The following is a 16,615-nucleotide window of genomic DNA, read 5'->3' as shown; positions in this document are numbered from 1 at the left end:
CTTTTTATCGACCTTTTTCAATTTTATTATAATGCACCATAAGTTCATATTGACACTAGCATTATAAATTACATTTAACTCCACTGTCCTATGAACATACACTAGTACACCTCCTGTATGCCTGCTGTGCTAGTCGCATCTAACCATATTATACGATGCTATTTCTAATTCGCTGTCTTCAACATCTTTCGTTGTACACGTTTCCGAACATAATATGATACTTGGTGTATGTACTTCAGCCAACACTTCCAGTTCACATTTGTTTGATACTATGCTATTAATATTCAAGTATATGCACTTTAGTTCATTGTGTCTAGTCTGCAGTCTTTCTTTGTATCGAACTTTCTTCAGCGGTATCTCATTGGATTTTGGCGGGCTTATCAGTGCGTCGGGTGTTCGCTGCTAGTATCCTAGCCTTTGTTTTTTTGCATTCAAGTGCTTTAGGTAGACTGGGCACGTCTGCTATTGTACGAGTGATTGACATCTAGTCCTAGATTTGACTTCTCATTTGGCTTTATGCAGTTTATACACTTGTTTGCTGGTTGTTCATTACACTCAATGGTCTTATGCTTACCCAAGCATTTGGTACAAACTTCACCGTTTTTGCATTCAGTCGCCTTGTGATTTTATCTTCTGCATTTGAAACACGTTGTCACATCAACGCCATCGTAAACTTTGCATATTTCCTATCCTACGTTCAGCTTATCCAATTTTAAAGCATTAGTAAACATTTCCTCGTCCACCTCCAATATTGCGTTGTAATAGTTTTTGTTTCTAGTTTTAACATTATATTGCTTAATAATTTTTATTTCACCCTGTTCTAGGCATTTGTTTTGCTTTCTTAGACACTCGATCAGGTCATCTCTATTCTTTTCGAACTGCATGCCTGTTATAAATAATTTAGGGTTATAGTCACGTGGTATCTTTATTTCATATTCATTACTTATTTTTTTGTCCTTAATTTGTTTGGTAGTAGTGCAGTTTACGGTACCCACCGAAATTTGGGCCAAGATTTTCGAGTGAGGTGTCAAAAGACGCGTATTAATCTCGAGAACAATAATCCGAAGGCGGAAAAGAAAAATTTTATCTCTGTCCGGAGATATTTGCAGTTGAAGTTGGCGATTTTAATGTGGTTGTTGTTGTGTTTATACCCACAAAAAAATTGTGCATCACCGTGGCGGTAGCCACGGTTATACCACACACCCGGACTTGGCATGGCGTAGCCCAGGGTTATTTTTTATAAGCGCGGCGAAGGCCGCCAACGCAGACAGGCGTTCTGCGCAAAAATACTATGGATCCCACCCCCGGTTCGGAGGGACCCGCGGGTGTTTTTTCGTTTTTCGTTAATATCTTTTGAACGGGTAAAAAAAGTTAACTTCCGCTTTCGGATTCTTGATCTAGACGTGAATACGCGTCTTTTGATACCTCGCTGGCCCAAATTTGGGTGGGTACCGTAAACTGCACTATTACCATTTGTTTAATCTTATTTCTTTCATCTTCATTAATACTATCGATCACCATAATACCATTATAGACCGCTTTAATGTCTGTTATCTTTACATGGTTAGGGTTAATTTTATTGTTTAGATCTTGTCTTGTTCTTTCAGTAGTTTGTTTTGCCTTCGGTTTAACAATAATAGGAGCCCGTTTCTTAAGCTCTGGAACGGCCTTAGCTGTGTTTTTATTTTCACCCGTTCTTAGGATATTTGCATATGTTTGTTGTGGTATCCCATTGTTTTTCTCCTTTACTATTGTTTTTATTTCACTACAAAATTTCTCATTCTCCCTCCCCACAACTTCAGCTTGATTTTTTATTTTTTTTGCTATCTCCCACACTTTCTTAATTTCAGCTGCATTTTTAAGGTCGCCAAACGTTCATTGTATTTTTCCTCCATTGTTTTCATTAACGCCCGCATCTCTTTTTGGTTGTTTTTTTTAAGCTTCTTCAAATTGGTTTTTGGATTTTTTTTAAATAACCACTGTTCCTGTTAACACTCTCTTGCATTTCTCGCAATACCAGGTCAATATTATGAATGTATGTAATACATTTCGTTTTGTGTTAATTTGTAATTATATATGCATGTGTATGCGTTATTAAATATTTAAATGGTATTTCACTAGATTTTGAATCGTTATTGATATTTGATTTTGTTAAATTAAAAGTGAACTGATCTGCTTACAGAGTCTCTATCTCACATATTTGTCACTTTTAATAATTATTTAAAGGGTTTCACCATTTTTGCTAACAAAATTCCACGAGCGATCTTAAACACGTCCGTTCCTCTTGACTTCCTTTCATAACATGCAGACTGGAAAGAAGAATTAGCGGACAAAAAATTTACCGTGTCTGTCTTCTTGGACTTAAAACGGGCGTTTGAAACTGTCGATAGATCTGAGTTATTGGACGTTATGTTTAAAATTGGTATAAGAGGAAAGGCGTTGGAATGGTTCCGGAGTTATTTGAGCGACAGAAAGCTGAGAACGATAATTGGAAAGGGGGATTCAAGGGGTTGTGTAGCGCAATACATAGCTTCTCCAACCCAATTGTCAACCTCACCTTCGAGCGGCGAATCCAGTTTCACTAACAGACGAGGCTCTGGCGACCCCAAGCTCCTCATGGAACTTGGGAGTGGGGAGGGAGGGATGGCCTGAAGGTTCAATGTGGCCATATAAATCGTTCCCGAGATGGTCGGGCCAGCACCTTAATGGTGCTTATCGGATCTGTATCCGACAAAGGACCATCACATCGATAACACTCCCCAAAGCCTTCGGGGACATAATTGGAAAGGAAGTTTCATCAGTCGTGGATGTTAACATTGGTTTACCACAAGGCTCGGTCTTGGCGCCAATATTATTTACATTGTATATCAATGATATTGTAAAATACGTCTATTTGCGGTGAAAAATATGCAGAATGTGCCATGCTGAAAGTACAAGAAGACCTGGACTCGCTATACAAATGGTTATGCCTCAGGAAACTGAAATTATATGTCGAAAAAACTAAGTTTATGATATTTTGTAAAAACACTAATATCATAGGTAACAATAGTTTAAATAATTTTACGCTGAAGATGAAAAACATGGAAATCCCAAGAGGAGATAAAACTAAGTATTTAGGAGTTTTGACTGATGATAATCTAAATTTTGGAGAGCATGTAACTTATCTGGAAAGGAAAATTGCACAGAAAATAAGCTTCATGTATAAAACATGTAAACACATCAGTCAAAGTCATAAAATATTGGTTTATCGTTCAATTATTGAACAATAATTTATTTATTGTCCTACTATTCTGCTATTAAGTAATGATATATATATTAAGAGACTTCAAATACAGCAAAACAAGGCAATGCGTTTTTTTTTAAATGTCCTCCAAGAACGCCAAAAATTGTAATACTCAATAGATTAAACTGGCTTAGTATTAAACAGTCAGTTAGTTATTTCACATTGAAATTTATACACCAACTTAGGGTAGGAATGTTACAGAATTACCTGAGTAGTAAAATACATTATAATCATGAAATCCACAATTATGGAACTAGAAATTGCAATAATATAAAACTGCCTAGAATAAGAACTGAGTTCGCCAAAAGGTCTCTAGAATATTTAGGGTATAAAATGTACAACGAGTTACCTTCTGAGATAAAAGACTGTCAAAATATTAGTAAGTTCAAAGAAAAACTGTTTTTATATTGTACGTCGCTAAATGTGACATTAGTATTTATGTTAATCTGTTAATTTTAACCTAAACTAGGTCTTAAAGACCGTAATAATAAATAATAATAATTTTCGTCCTCAAAACCAGGATAATTATTTAAATTTCCAGAAGGGTAGATCATATACATGCATACGTACACATTGAATATTCAAATCACTTGGCTTACCTATTAGTGCATAACTTTTCTATGTGTGAAGTCGTTTTAAGGCGCAACCCTTTTGCATTTCTCCCTTATTCCGTGATTTTATTGGTATTTATTTTTAGCGTTGTACATGAACATATATTTTAAAGCACCTCACTCCTTTATAGTTGAATTTATATTATTTACCTACTTTTATAGTTTTATTACTTTTTTTTTTTTTGGTAATTCTTTACTTTCACTCACTGCTAAACTCGACCAAAAATATCGGGAGGTGTCAAAAGACGCGCTTTTGACCCAGGATTTCGAAAGCGGAAATTGGAAATTTTATTTCGTTTCGGAGATATTTGCAAACAAAATTGAAAATTTTCATGTGGTTGTTGTAATTTTGAAGATATTGTTGTACCCACAAGAAAAACTGGGTAAAAGTGTTTTGCGCGGATATAGTTCTGGTCTTCGAACCGGTGTTGGACCCAACCAGGGTAATTTTTTATAAGCGCGGACGAAGGCCGCCAGCGCAGGAAGGTGTTCTGCGCAAAAATACGATGGATCCCACCCCCGGTTTCGAAGCGGTCCGGGGCCATTTTTCGGTTCTTTGGAAATATCTTTTGACATAAATAAAATTTTGAATTTCCGCTTTCGGATTCGTGGTTCTGGGATGAAAACTCGTATTTTGACACCTCCCCTTGGTCGAGTTTTAGCAGTTGTGAGCTAAAGTAAAGAATTACCAAAGTGAAATTAAATTTTTGCAATCAAAATTGCAGAGTATGTTGGAATGCACTGAATATTGCATAGTTTGTAACACGAGCTGCTTATTCAGCATAAAGTATATATGCAATTGCAATCAATTGTCTTTTATAAGCCGTAATTTGTTCCGTTATAAGGGAAAATTTTAGAATAGCACCCCCCGAGTTCGGGGTAAAACTTGGTATCAAATGAAAGAGGGATTTGTCCGGATCACAAATATATATATTTTACAGTGCGCAAACTTATAATTTAAAAGTTATTTGTTCTTAAAGTTTGCAAATTTAGCAAATTTCTATAGCACTTTAAATTACAATTTACATATCTTTCAAAGCCTTAATCCACATACATATCTATATAAATTGGCAACGGTAAACTTAAATTTCATTTTTGTATATTTCACATTCAATTTTTGCATTGTTTATACTTATTACATATATTATATTATACTACTTATACATTTGTAGCAATATATATACCAGAAACGATATAATATAGACATTGCATAGACGAAAAATCGTGTGAGGCAAGTTTCACAAAATTCTAGTAGGTCACATTCACCACTTACCACAGCAGAATTTGTTAAACTACCACTGTCTGTATTTGTTATTTAATAATTATTTGTACACTTTTTATTCAACTAATGTGTTCAGAATTTTAACTTTTACTCACTAAAACTCCAATCAGTGTATTTCTGTGCTTAAATTATGTTAAAAATTGTGTTAAAGTTTTTGGTGTGGTGAAAGTGACCTACTAGAATTTTGTTACGCTCCGCTGCTTTCCACCGAAGTTCGCGCATGCAATATCTTTATATTCAAAAAATTTTGTTAGAACCAGGAGACAGGCATAGACTAATTTCATCCCGTTCTGGATAGGGTCTTGAGATCAAAACGTGGACCTGGGTAATCCTGGGATATGTTTGTACAATATGGGTACCGAATGTAAGATGTTTATGAGTACTTTGATACGGGGAATATACTCTGATTGGAGTTTTAGTGAGTAAAAGTTAAAATTCTGAACACATTAGCTGAATAAAAAGTGTACAAATAATTATTAAATAACAAATACAGACAGTGGTAGTTTAACAAATTCTGCTGTGGTAAGTGGTGAATGTGACCTACTAGAATTTTGTGAAGCTTGCCTCACACGATTTTTCGTCTATGCAATGTCTCTATATTATATCGTTTCTGGTACGTATGTATGTGTCGCATCAAGCCTCACTCAAAAGCAATTAGCGCGGACAGTTCACGGCGAACAAACACACATATATAAAATTTTATCTCTGTCCGGAGATATTTGCAGTTGAAGTTGGCGATTTTAATGTGGTTGTTGTTGTGTTTATACCCACAAAAAAATTGTGCATCACCGTGGCGGTAGCCACGGTTATACCACACACCCGGACTTGGCATGGCGTAGCCCAGGGTTATTTTTTATAAGCGCGGCGAAGGCCGCCAACGCAGACAGGCGTTCTGCGCAAAAATACTATGGATCCCACCCCCGGTTCGGAGGGACCCGCGGGTGTTTTTTCGTTTTTCGTTAATATCTTTTGAACGGGTAAAAAAAGTTAACTTCCGCTTTCGGATTCTTGATCTAGACGTGAATACGCGTCTTTTGATACCTCGCTGGCCCAAATTTGGGTGGGTACCGTAAACTGCACTATTACCATTTGTTTAATCTTATTTCTTTCATCTTCATTAATACTATCGATCACCATAATACCATTATAGACCGCTTTAATGTCTGTTATCTTTACATGGTTAGGGTTAATTTTATTGTTTAGATCTTGTCTTGTTCTTTCAGTAGTTTGTTTTGCCTTCGGTTTAACAATAATAGGAGCCCGTTTCTTAAGCTCTGGAACGGCCTTAGCTGTGTTTTTATTTTCACCCGTTCTTAGGATATTTGCATATGTTTGTTGTGGTATCCCATTGTTTTTCTCCTTTACTATTGTTTTTATTTCACTACAAAATTTCTCATTCTCCCTCCCCACAACTTCAGCTTGATTTTTTATTTTTTTTGCTATCTCCCACACTTTCTTAATTTCAGCTGCATTTTTAAGGTCGCCAAACGTTCATTGTATTTTTCCTCCATTGTTTTCATTAACGCCCGCATCTCTTTTTGGTTGTTTTTTTTAAGCTTCTTCAAATTGGTTTTTGGATTTTTTTTAAATAACCACTGTTCCTGTTAACACTCTCTTGCATTTCTCGCAATACCAGGTCAATATTATGAATGTATGTAATACATTTCGTTTTGTGTTAATTTGTAATTATATATGCATGTGTATGCGTTATTAAATATTTAAATGGTATTTCACTAGATTTTGAATCGTTATTGATATTTGATTTTGTTAAATTAAAAGTGAACTGATCTGCTTACAGAGTCTCTATCTCACATATTTGTCACTTTTAATAATTATTTAAAGGGTTTCACCATTTTTGCTAACAAAATTCCACGAGCGATCTTAAACACGTCCGTTCCTCTTGACTTCCTTTCATAACATGCAGACTGGAAAGAAGAATTAGCGGACAAAAAATTTACCGTGTCTGTCTTCTTGGACTTAAAACGGGCGTTTGAAACTGTCGATAGATCTGAGTTATTGGACGTTATGTTTAAAATTGGTATAAGAGGAAAGGCGTTGGAATGGTTCCGGAGTTATTTGAGCGACAGAAAGCTGAGAACGATAATTGGAAAGGGGGATTCAAGGGGTTGTGTAGCGCAATACATAGCTTCTCCAACCCAATTGTCAACCTCACCTTCGAGCGGCGAATCCAGTTTCACTAACAGACGAGGCTCTGGCGACCCCAAGCTCCTCATGGAACTTGGGAGTGGGGAGGGAGGGATGGCCTGAAGGTTCAATGTGGCCATATAAATCGTTCCCGAGATGGTCGGGCCAGCACCTTAATGGTGCTTATCGGATCTGTATCCGACAAAGGACCATCACATCGATAACACTCCCCAAAGCCTTCGGGGACATAATTGGAAAGGAAGTTTCATCAGTCGTGGATGTTAACATTGGTTTACCACAAGGCTCGGTCTTGGCGCCAATATTATTTACATTGTATATCAATGATATTGTAAAATACGTCTATTTGCGGTGAAAAATATGCAGAATGTGCCATGCTGAAAGTACAAGAAGACCTGGACTCGCTATACAAATGGTTATGCCTCAGGAAACTGAAATTATATGTCGAAAAAACTAAGTTTATGATATTTTGTAAAAACACTAATATCATAGGTAACAATAGTTTAAATAATTTTACGCTGAAGATGAAAAACATGGAAATCCCAAGAGGAGATAAAACTAAGTATTTAGGAGTTTTGACTGATGATAATCTAAATTTTGGAGAGCATGTAACTTATCTGGAAAGGAAAATTGCACAGAAAATAAGCTTCATGTATAAAACATGTAAACACATCAGTCAAAGTCATAAAATATTGGTTTATCGTTCAATTATTGAACAATAATTTATTTATTGTCCTACTATTCTGCTATTAAGTAATGATATATATATTAAGAGACTTCAAATACAGCAAAACAAGGCAATGCGTTTTTTTTTAAATGTCCTCCAAGAACGCCAAAAATTGTAATACTCAATAGATTAAACTGGCTTAGTATTAAACAGTCAGTTAGTTATTTCACATTGAAATTTATACACCAACTTAGGGTAGGAATGTTACAGAATTACCTGAGTAGTAAAATACATTATAATCATGAAATCCACAATTATGGAACTAGAAATTGCAATAATATAAAACTGCCTAGAATAAGAACTGAGTTCGCCAAAAGGTCTCTAGAATATTTAGGGTATAAAATGTACAACGAGTTACCTTCTGAGATAAAAGACTGTCAAAATATTAGTAAGTTCAAAGAAAAACTGTTTTTATATTGTACGTCGCTAAATGTGACATTAGTATTTATGTTAATCTGTTAATTTTAACCTAAACTAGGTCTTAAAGACCGTAATAATAAATAATAATAATTTTCGTCCTCAAAACCAGGATAATTATTTAAATTTCCAGAAGGGTAGATCATATACATGCATACGTACACATTGAATATTCAAATCACTTGGCTTACCTATTAGTGCATAACTTTTCTATGTGTGAAGTCGTTTTAAGGCGCAACCCTTTTGCATTTCTCCCTTATTCCGTGATTTTATTGGTATTTATTTTTAGCGTTGTACATGAACATATATTTTAAAGCACCTCACTCCTTTATAGTTGAATTTATATTATTTACCTACTTTTATAGTTTTATTACTTTTTTTTTTTTTGGTAATTCTTTACTTTCACTCACTGCTAAACTCGACCAAAAATATCGGGAGGTGTCAAAAGACGCGCTTTTGACCCAGGATTTCGAAAGCGGAAATTGGAAATTTTATTTCGTTTCGGAGATATTTGCAAACAAAATTGAAAATTTTCATGTGGTTGTTGTAATTTTGAAGATATTGTTGTACCCACAAGAAAAACTGGGTAAAAGTGTTTTGCGCGGATATAGTTCTGGTCTTCGAACCGGTGTTGGACCCAACCAGGGTAATTTTTTATAAGCGCGGACGAAGGCCGCCAGCGCAGGAAGGTGTTCTGCGCAAAAATACGATGGATCCCACCCCCGGTTTCGAAGCGGTCCGGGGCCATTTTTCGGTTCTTTGGAAATATCTTTTGACATAAATAAAATTTTGAATTTCCGCTTTCGGATTCGTGGTTCTGGGATGAAAACTCGTATTTTGACACCTCCCCTTGGTCGAGTTTTAGCAGTTGTGAGCTAAAGTAAAGAATTACCAAAGTGAAATTAAATTTTTGCAATCAAAATTGCAGAGTATGTTGGAATGCACTGAATATTGCATAGTTTGTAACACGAGCTGCTTATTCAGCATAAAGTATATATGCAATTGCAATCAATTGTCTTTTATAAGCCGTAATTTGTTCCGTTATAAGGGAAAATTTTAGAATAGCACCCCCCGAGTTCGGGGTAAAACTTGGTATCAAATGAAAGAGGGATTTGTCCGGATCACAAATATATATATTTTACAGTGCGCAAACTTATAATTTAAAAGTTATTTGTTCTTAAAGTTTGCAAATTTAGCAAATTTCTATAGCACTTTAAATTACAATTTACATATCTTTCAAAGCCTTAATCCACATACATATCTATATAAATTGGCAACGGTAAACTTAAATTTCATTTTTGTATATTTCACATTCAATTTTTGCATTGTTTATACTTATTACATATATTATATTATACTACTTATACATTTGTAGCAATATATATACCAGAAACGATATAATATAGACATTGCATAGACGAAAAATCGTGTGAGGCAAGTTTCACAAAATTCTAGTAGGTCACATTCACCACTTACCACAGCAGAATTTGTTAAACTACCACTGTCTGTATTTGTTATTTAATAATTATTTGTACACTTTTTATTCAACTAATGTGTTCAGAATTTTAACTTTTACTCACTAAAACTCCAATCAGTGTATTTCTGTGCTTAAATTATGTTAAAAATTGTGTTAAAGTTTTTGGTGTGGTGAAAGTGACCTACTAGAATTTTGTTACGCTCCGCTGCTTTCCACCGAAGTTCGCGCATGCAATATCTTTATATTCAAAAAATTTTGTTAGAACCAGGAGACAGGCATAGACTAATTTCATCCCGTTCTGGATAGGGTCTTGAGATCAAAACGTGGACCTGGGTAATCCTGGGATATGTTTGTACAATATGGGTACCGAATGTAAGATGTTTATGAGTACTTTGATACGGGGAATATACTCTGATTGGAGTTTTAGTGAGTAAAAGTTAAAATTCTGAACACATTAGCTGAATAAAAAGTGTACAAATAATTATTAAATAACAAATACAGACAGTGGTAGTTTAACAAATTCTGCTGTGGTAAGTGGTGAATGTGACCTACTAGAATTTTGTGAAGCTTGCCTCACACGATTTTTCGTCTATGCAATGTCTCTATATTATATCGTTTCTGGTACGTATGTATGTGTCGCATCAAGCCTCACTCAAAAGCAATTAGCGCGGACAGTTCACGGCGAACAAACACACATACGCATTTTTTGATAAAAAATGGTACTTTTGTTTAAACAATTTGGCTGATATAAGAAAGGAATCAAGTATTTTTTTTTTTTGATGCAGATCGAAGGTAAATATTTCAAAGTTTTACTGAAAAGAAGAATTTTTTAAATCCATCCATCTGTTTATGAGTTATAGCTGTGTAAACAAAAATTTTATGATTTTTTACTACATTTTGGCAATTTGCCACGCCCCTATAATATATACCTTCAAATTATATTAGGGGGACTCATGTAACCGTATACATGCCTTATAAAGTGTGTAAACGTATAAATTTATCTAGTGCGTAAACGAACTGTCAAATTTTTAATGAAAAATCATTTACACAATTTGTATAAATTTACGCGCATATTTCATTGTGTAAACGTGGTAAACTCAAAGGAATGCAACCTTGCAGACATTACAGCAGACAGTAATAGTCTAGTTGAGGGGTCGACTGCTAATACGCTACCAAAAAAATCGAGTGTGCGTCAAAAGACGCGTATTAATCTCGAGAACAATAATCCGAAGGCGGAAAAGAAAAATTCTATCCCTGTCCGGAGATATTTGTAGTTGAAGTTGGCGATTTCCGAAGGCCGCCAACGCAGAAAGGTGTTCTGCGCAAAAATACTATGGATCCGACCCCCGGTTTCGGAGGTACCCGTGGGTCTTTTTTCGGTTTTTCGTTAATATCTTTTGAACGCGTTAAAATTTTTATTTTCCGCCATCGGATTATTAATACTGATGTCAAGACGCGTCTTTTGACACCTCTCTCGATATTTTTGGTAGCGTATTAGCAGTCGACCCCTCAACTAGACTATTACCCAGCAGGCATTTTCATCAGAAATCTCCAACATCAGCAATTCATTTACAAGAATATCTTAGTAGACGTTTTAGTTTTGATTATTCACTTAATCTTGGCATTTTTAATTTGTATAACAATCAAAAAATTTTTGTTTGGCTATAATACAGCTGATAAACAATCAAGTTTATCAAGAGTATTTCTAGGTGCGTTCATATAACAGCGTGTGTAAATGGATATAATTTTACACCTTATAAGTTTATATGCTTTCATGAGTCCCCCTATTAACTGTACCATCTCACGTAGCTAAGCTTTCAAATGCAAAAAACCGTTTTAAAATCGGAGCATTCTGTGTGAAGTTATGTGCATACATGGCATTTAGCGACTTTATTTTTATAAGATTTATAGATTTTATGGGTTGGATTTTATATAAGGTGCCACGATTTTCAAACTTTTGCTAATTTTTAGGGGTAGAGGGGGTCATAAAAATCACAAAATTATCATCCGCAACTCTAAGTTTATGAAATATAAGCTTTTTAATTTCCAAATTTAGTAAAATTTAAACTTAAGTCCTGCACTTAAAATTCGGGTCGCACATGTCGATAGCGGTATCAAAAGACGCGTATTTGCGTCAAGATTCAGAATCAGAAAACAGACACTACATTTTTTATCTCGTTTAAAAGTTATTCGCGGAAAACCCGTCGGTACTATTGTCGCTTTTTTCGTTGTTGCGGGTTTTCCGCGAATAACTTTTAAACGAGATAAAAAATGTAGTTTCTGCTTTCGGATTCTGAATCTTGACGCAAATACGGGTGTTTTGATATCGCTATCGACATGTGCGACCCGAATTTTAAGTGCATGACTTAAGTTAAAATTTTACTAAATTTGGAAATTAAAAGGCTTATTTCCTAGAGTTGCGGATTATAATTTTGTGATTTTTAGGACCCCCGCCACCCCTCGAAAAAAAGAAAAGTTTGAAAATCGTGGCACCTTATATAAAATCCAACCCCAAATTTTTTGTAAATAAAGACTAGAAAAGTTAAAGATATACATATATACATAAGATGAAAGGTATTTTTATAAGTTATTTTTTGATTCTGCACTTGTTCCGTTTTTTAGAAGTGGCAGCACAGATTTGTAATGTCATAAAATATATATACGTGTACACATATAAAGTTGTATAGAAATTTGCAAACTTTAACAACAAATAACTTTTAAACTATAAGTTTGCGCACTTTAAAATATATATATTTGTGATCGGGAGAACTCCCTCTTTCATTTGATACCAAGTTAACCCTGATCTCGGGGGTGCTAAACTAAATCGCTGCCAAAAATCCGACAAATTGCAGTTGAGTTGAGGATGACCCGCACAACTACTCCGACTAGAACGGAATGGTTTTATTACTTCATACCTTATTTTAGTTTTGTTTTCATACAGTAATTTCATATAGCACACAAAATCCCTTCCGCGGCTATTAACCGCATCAGGAGCACCCCTATAAAGCAAATCAAATATGGCGTAGCGTTCCCTACCGCATTCTGACCAATTTTTTTTGTACAGTTTTAGGGCATTTACTGAAATTAATTACTCAAATATTAATAAGCAATGGTTCAGAAACACTATGACCACAGTTTTATATCAGATCTATTGCTAAATTTATTGATTATCACTGGTATATTTGTTAAAAACCGGCAATCAACGCAAAAATTTACTTTTCTTTAGTATTGAAAAATTTACATATCTACTTGAAGTTGGCCGCGTTTGCAACTGTCATTTTTGTGCATTGTGAGTTCATGCAAGTGAAAAATATTTCTATTCCTCCCATTGTGAATTCATATAAGTGAAGAATCTTTCTATTCCTCCCATTGTGAATTCATACAAGTGGCGAATGTCTGATAAAAACGTTCACAATAGTAAACAGGCTCGATCTCCTTTTCAATCGCTGTTCGATTATTAAGATCATTTGCTCAATAGTGTTTTTCAAACGTTTTTGTAGACGACTGGTATATTGCATTATTTGCATATTTTAAAATGTTTGCTTAACGCGCTGCTCAAATTTAATCTATTAACTGGATTTTAGAAATGAATTTTAATATGTAGGATGATTTTCTGTATACACATTTTAAAGAAAAGCTGATTTGAAACACATTTGGGCAATTCATGGCATGTAATCGCGAGCAAAAAACAAACCTTTTTTCCATTCGCGACAGCCGTTCTCGCTGTCAGCAATTACTTGACAGGTAGGTATGGAAATGGAGGAGTGGCAAGATTCTTCACTTGTGTGAATTCACAATGATTCCTCCCATGTTACAATTACAAGGTGACTGACGTTGGCAGCTTCTCTTTCTAATCCGCCATTTTAAACTCCCACTCTGAAACTCAATTTGCCTCTTTGCGAAACTACTTTTTCATTCAGAGGAAAAATTATAGTAAAAACCATTCAAATCAATTTTCCTGGAAAAGTATGCAAAGATACCACTTTCTTCCCCAATTCTATTTTGAGTTTACTTTTCTATAACTCAAATGCGTAAAATTTTTTATATAAAGCATTTTATATTAAACGAAATTGTTTGAATTTTAATATTTCCGTCGAAAATAATGGTAAGATGTTTTCTAATAATAATTCTAATACATGTTTTAACTATTTTATGTTTCTGCTTAGCTGCTGTTTCAGGATGCACGTTTTGCAGCTCAATAGCAAGGGTTGACTTTGGCTATGACGAGATAGTGACCCGTTTTGATATTGATTCTCGAATCCTGCGCATATCAAAAAGAATTAAAGCATGTGCCTTCCGCGTCTCGCGACATGGTCGATCTGGTTGCGTTGTTTTATATGTCTGATGTTTGGCAGCGCAGATAAACACAACATTGAGGAACAATGTACACATTTCACCACATTATAGCGAAACATTCAATTAGAGCCATGAATCACACTATCTGCACCAGAACAAATTCTTTCATGCACACTGCAATAAACATCGCATGATGCTGCTTCCATCGCATCCTTTAATAATTCTTTAATTCAGTACAAATGTGTTTTTATGTAGCAGTTGCCTATGCAGCTCAAAACTCGCTCTGTATGAAAAAGTGTTAACGCTCATACAAGTCATCACTATACCTCTTTCGTGTTGTTGTAGCGATAAGGACACTCCTTTGCCGGATGCAGATCCGGTACGTTCGGGTACCACCTCGGGAACGATTTGTTATGAGCACATGGGACCTTCTAGGCCATTTCGCCCTCCCATCCCCTAGATCTATAAGGATTTCGGGGTCGCCAGAGCCTCGGCTGTTAATGAAACAGGATTCGCCACGTATAGGTGAGGTTGACAATTGGGTTTGGAGAAGCTATATATTACGCTGGCAACCCCTTGAAAGGGTTGCACTACACAACCCCCTTGAATCTATTTGGTATTTTAGTCCTACCGCGGGTATATTCTAACCCCCTATTCCGCTGGATTATCCTTCGACACTCCCCGTCGGCATCACGTGCCCGACCATAAATCTTCCGGAAAACTTCTCTCAACACTCCAAGAGCCATCTTCTCTCGACACCGTCAATGATTCCCGAGCCAAAGAGCACGACAGGCATGATGAGTGACTTATACAGAGTGATTTTTGTTCCTCGGGATGGGACTTTACTTTTCAGTTGCCTACTCAGTTCAAAGTAGCACTTGTTTGCCTAAGACATTTTCCAATTGATTTCTAATCTGACATTGTTTTTTTTTGTTAATGCTGGTTTCAAAATATACGAAATCCTTTACAGTGTCGAAATTATACCCGTCAACAGTGACGTGGCTGTCAAGGTGCAAATGGTCAGTTTCTTTCTTGGGTGACAGCAAGTACTTCGTATTGTCTTCATTTACCGCGAGAACCAATCCGTTAACTAAAAAAAAAAAATTTTCTACAGTACTTTGAGCTGGCTTCCACAATTTCGTTATGGTAAACAAGCCTATATATGGCGGCAGTCACAGTGACCTATATTCACTTTTTATTTTTATAAACAAATGACAAGATATTAGTTTCGTTACTGTTTTTGGTTAAGTGCTTTGCTATAAAAAAGTACTCGATTTAATACTGCGGCCTCTTCTGTTCTTCTCATCATTCGTATTAATTGGGAGCTTTCAAAATGAGCTGTCACTACATAGACTACCTCGTCGTTATTACATCATGGATTCCTCCATTGCCACACCTTTCTGTCAAATAATAGCTGACAGGAATATCCATTGTGGATAAAGGCCGCGGCACAATGCCAATTTACATATAGAAGCGTTTAACACAAGCTTATGCATTCCAATAACATCGCCACAATCAACCAAGATGTTGCGTTTGTAAATATGAAGGAACATCAGACTTGGCAATTGAAGTTTATTACGCCTTGACCATTCACGTACAAAATTTCACAAAGCACTGTTATAAAAATTCTCCCTATACAACAAAAATAAATGCTAACATATTTTGTGTCGTATTCGATTGTTATATTGCATTTTCTAATTGCGAAAAATGTTAGAAAATTTTCTATCCAGCGGGAAAAATAATTTCACTTGCAAAATGTGCCAACACCCTTAGTCAAAGCAAATATCAAATTCTTTTTCTTATGATTTGCTTGAAACAAAATTTGGGAGTTGGCTACTTTTCCATATTAGATGGCGCCAGTGTCGCTGAATCTACCATTTTCCATAAAAATACGTGCAATCTACTCATAATTCATAAGCTTGTGTTAAACTCATCTGAATGAAAAACTGCTTATGTGTCGGGGCTTTAAGGCAAGTGTGATAGCCATTGTGAATGAATTCCAAAGTGATTGGATCACCTGATTTGTAAATGACTATCGCTGTCTTATTCTATATCTCTTTCTATCACCCGCTGAATATAGGCGACCCTATGCGCCGCCATATTGAACACCCTGTCAAAACGCTAAAAAGTAGTCATATTGAACATCCTGTCAGGCAGTTGACAGATAAGATATCACACTTAGTTTCATTCACAATGGTGATAACTTCTGCATAGACGTTCAAATTACAAATGGAATGGATTACCTGATTTTCAAAGTGGCTGTCGTGCTCTCATCCTGTATCTCTTTCTATCACCCGCTCAAGATAGGCGACCGTATGCGCCGCCATATTGAACATTCTCTCAAAACGCTGCCAAAACG

The 16,615-nt window shown here is 35.6% G+C and overlaps 1 protein-coding gene and 1 long non-coding RNA gene across 11 annotated transcripts in view; one reads left to right on the top strand and one right to left on the bottom strand.

The window, feature by feature from the left end:
- Window positions 1-4,942, bottom strand: part of LOC137253521 (uncharacterized) — a 422,466-nt gene extending 417,524 nt beyond the window's left edge. For 7 of the 10 annotated variants that reach the window (XR_010953826.1, XR_010953824.1, XR_010953823.1 and 4 more), the window contains exons 1-2: window positions 4,584-4,942; window positions 3,883-4,047 (exon numbers count right to left, since the gene is read on the bottom strand). The gene's annotated coding sequence lies outside the window, so the exon portion shown is untranslated. The remainder of the gene's footprint in view (window positions 1-3,882; window positions 4,048-4,583) is intronic. The other 3 variants (XR_010953822.1, XM_067790600.1, XM_067790598.1) reach the window with 1 other exon arrangement.
- Window positions 4,943-13,794: 8,852 nt separating this feature from the next.
- LOC137251682 (uncharacterized) lies at window positions 13,795-14,479 on the top strand. Its single transcript, XR_010953312.1, has 2 exons — window positions 13,795-14,065; window positions 14,127-14,479. It is a non-coding gene; the product is annotated as an uncharacterized lncRNA (long non-coding RNA).
- The last annotated feature ends 2,136 nt before the right edge of the window (window positions 14,480-16,615 follow it).

This window comes from Eurosta solidaginis, chromosome 5, assembly GCF_040869045.1.
Source record: "Eurosta solidaginis isolate ZX-2024a chromosome 5, ASM4086904v1, whole genome shotgun sequence".
In the NCBI taxonomy this organism is placed as follows: domain Eukaryota; kingdom Metazoa; phylum Arthropoda; class Insecta; order Diptera; family Tephritidae; genus Eurosta; species Eurosta solidaginis.
This window is presented reverse-complemented; position numbering and strand designations above follow the sequence as displayed.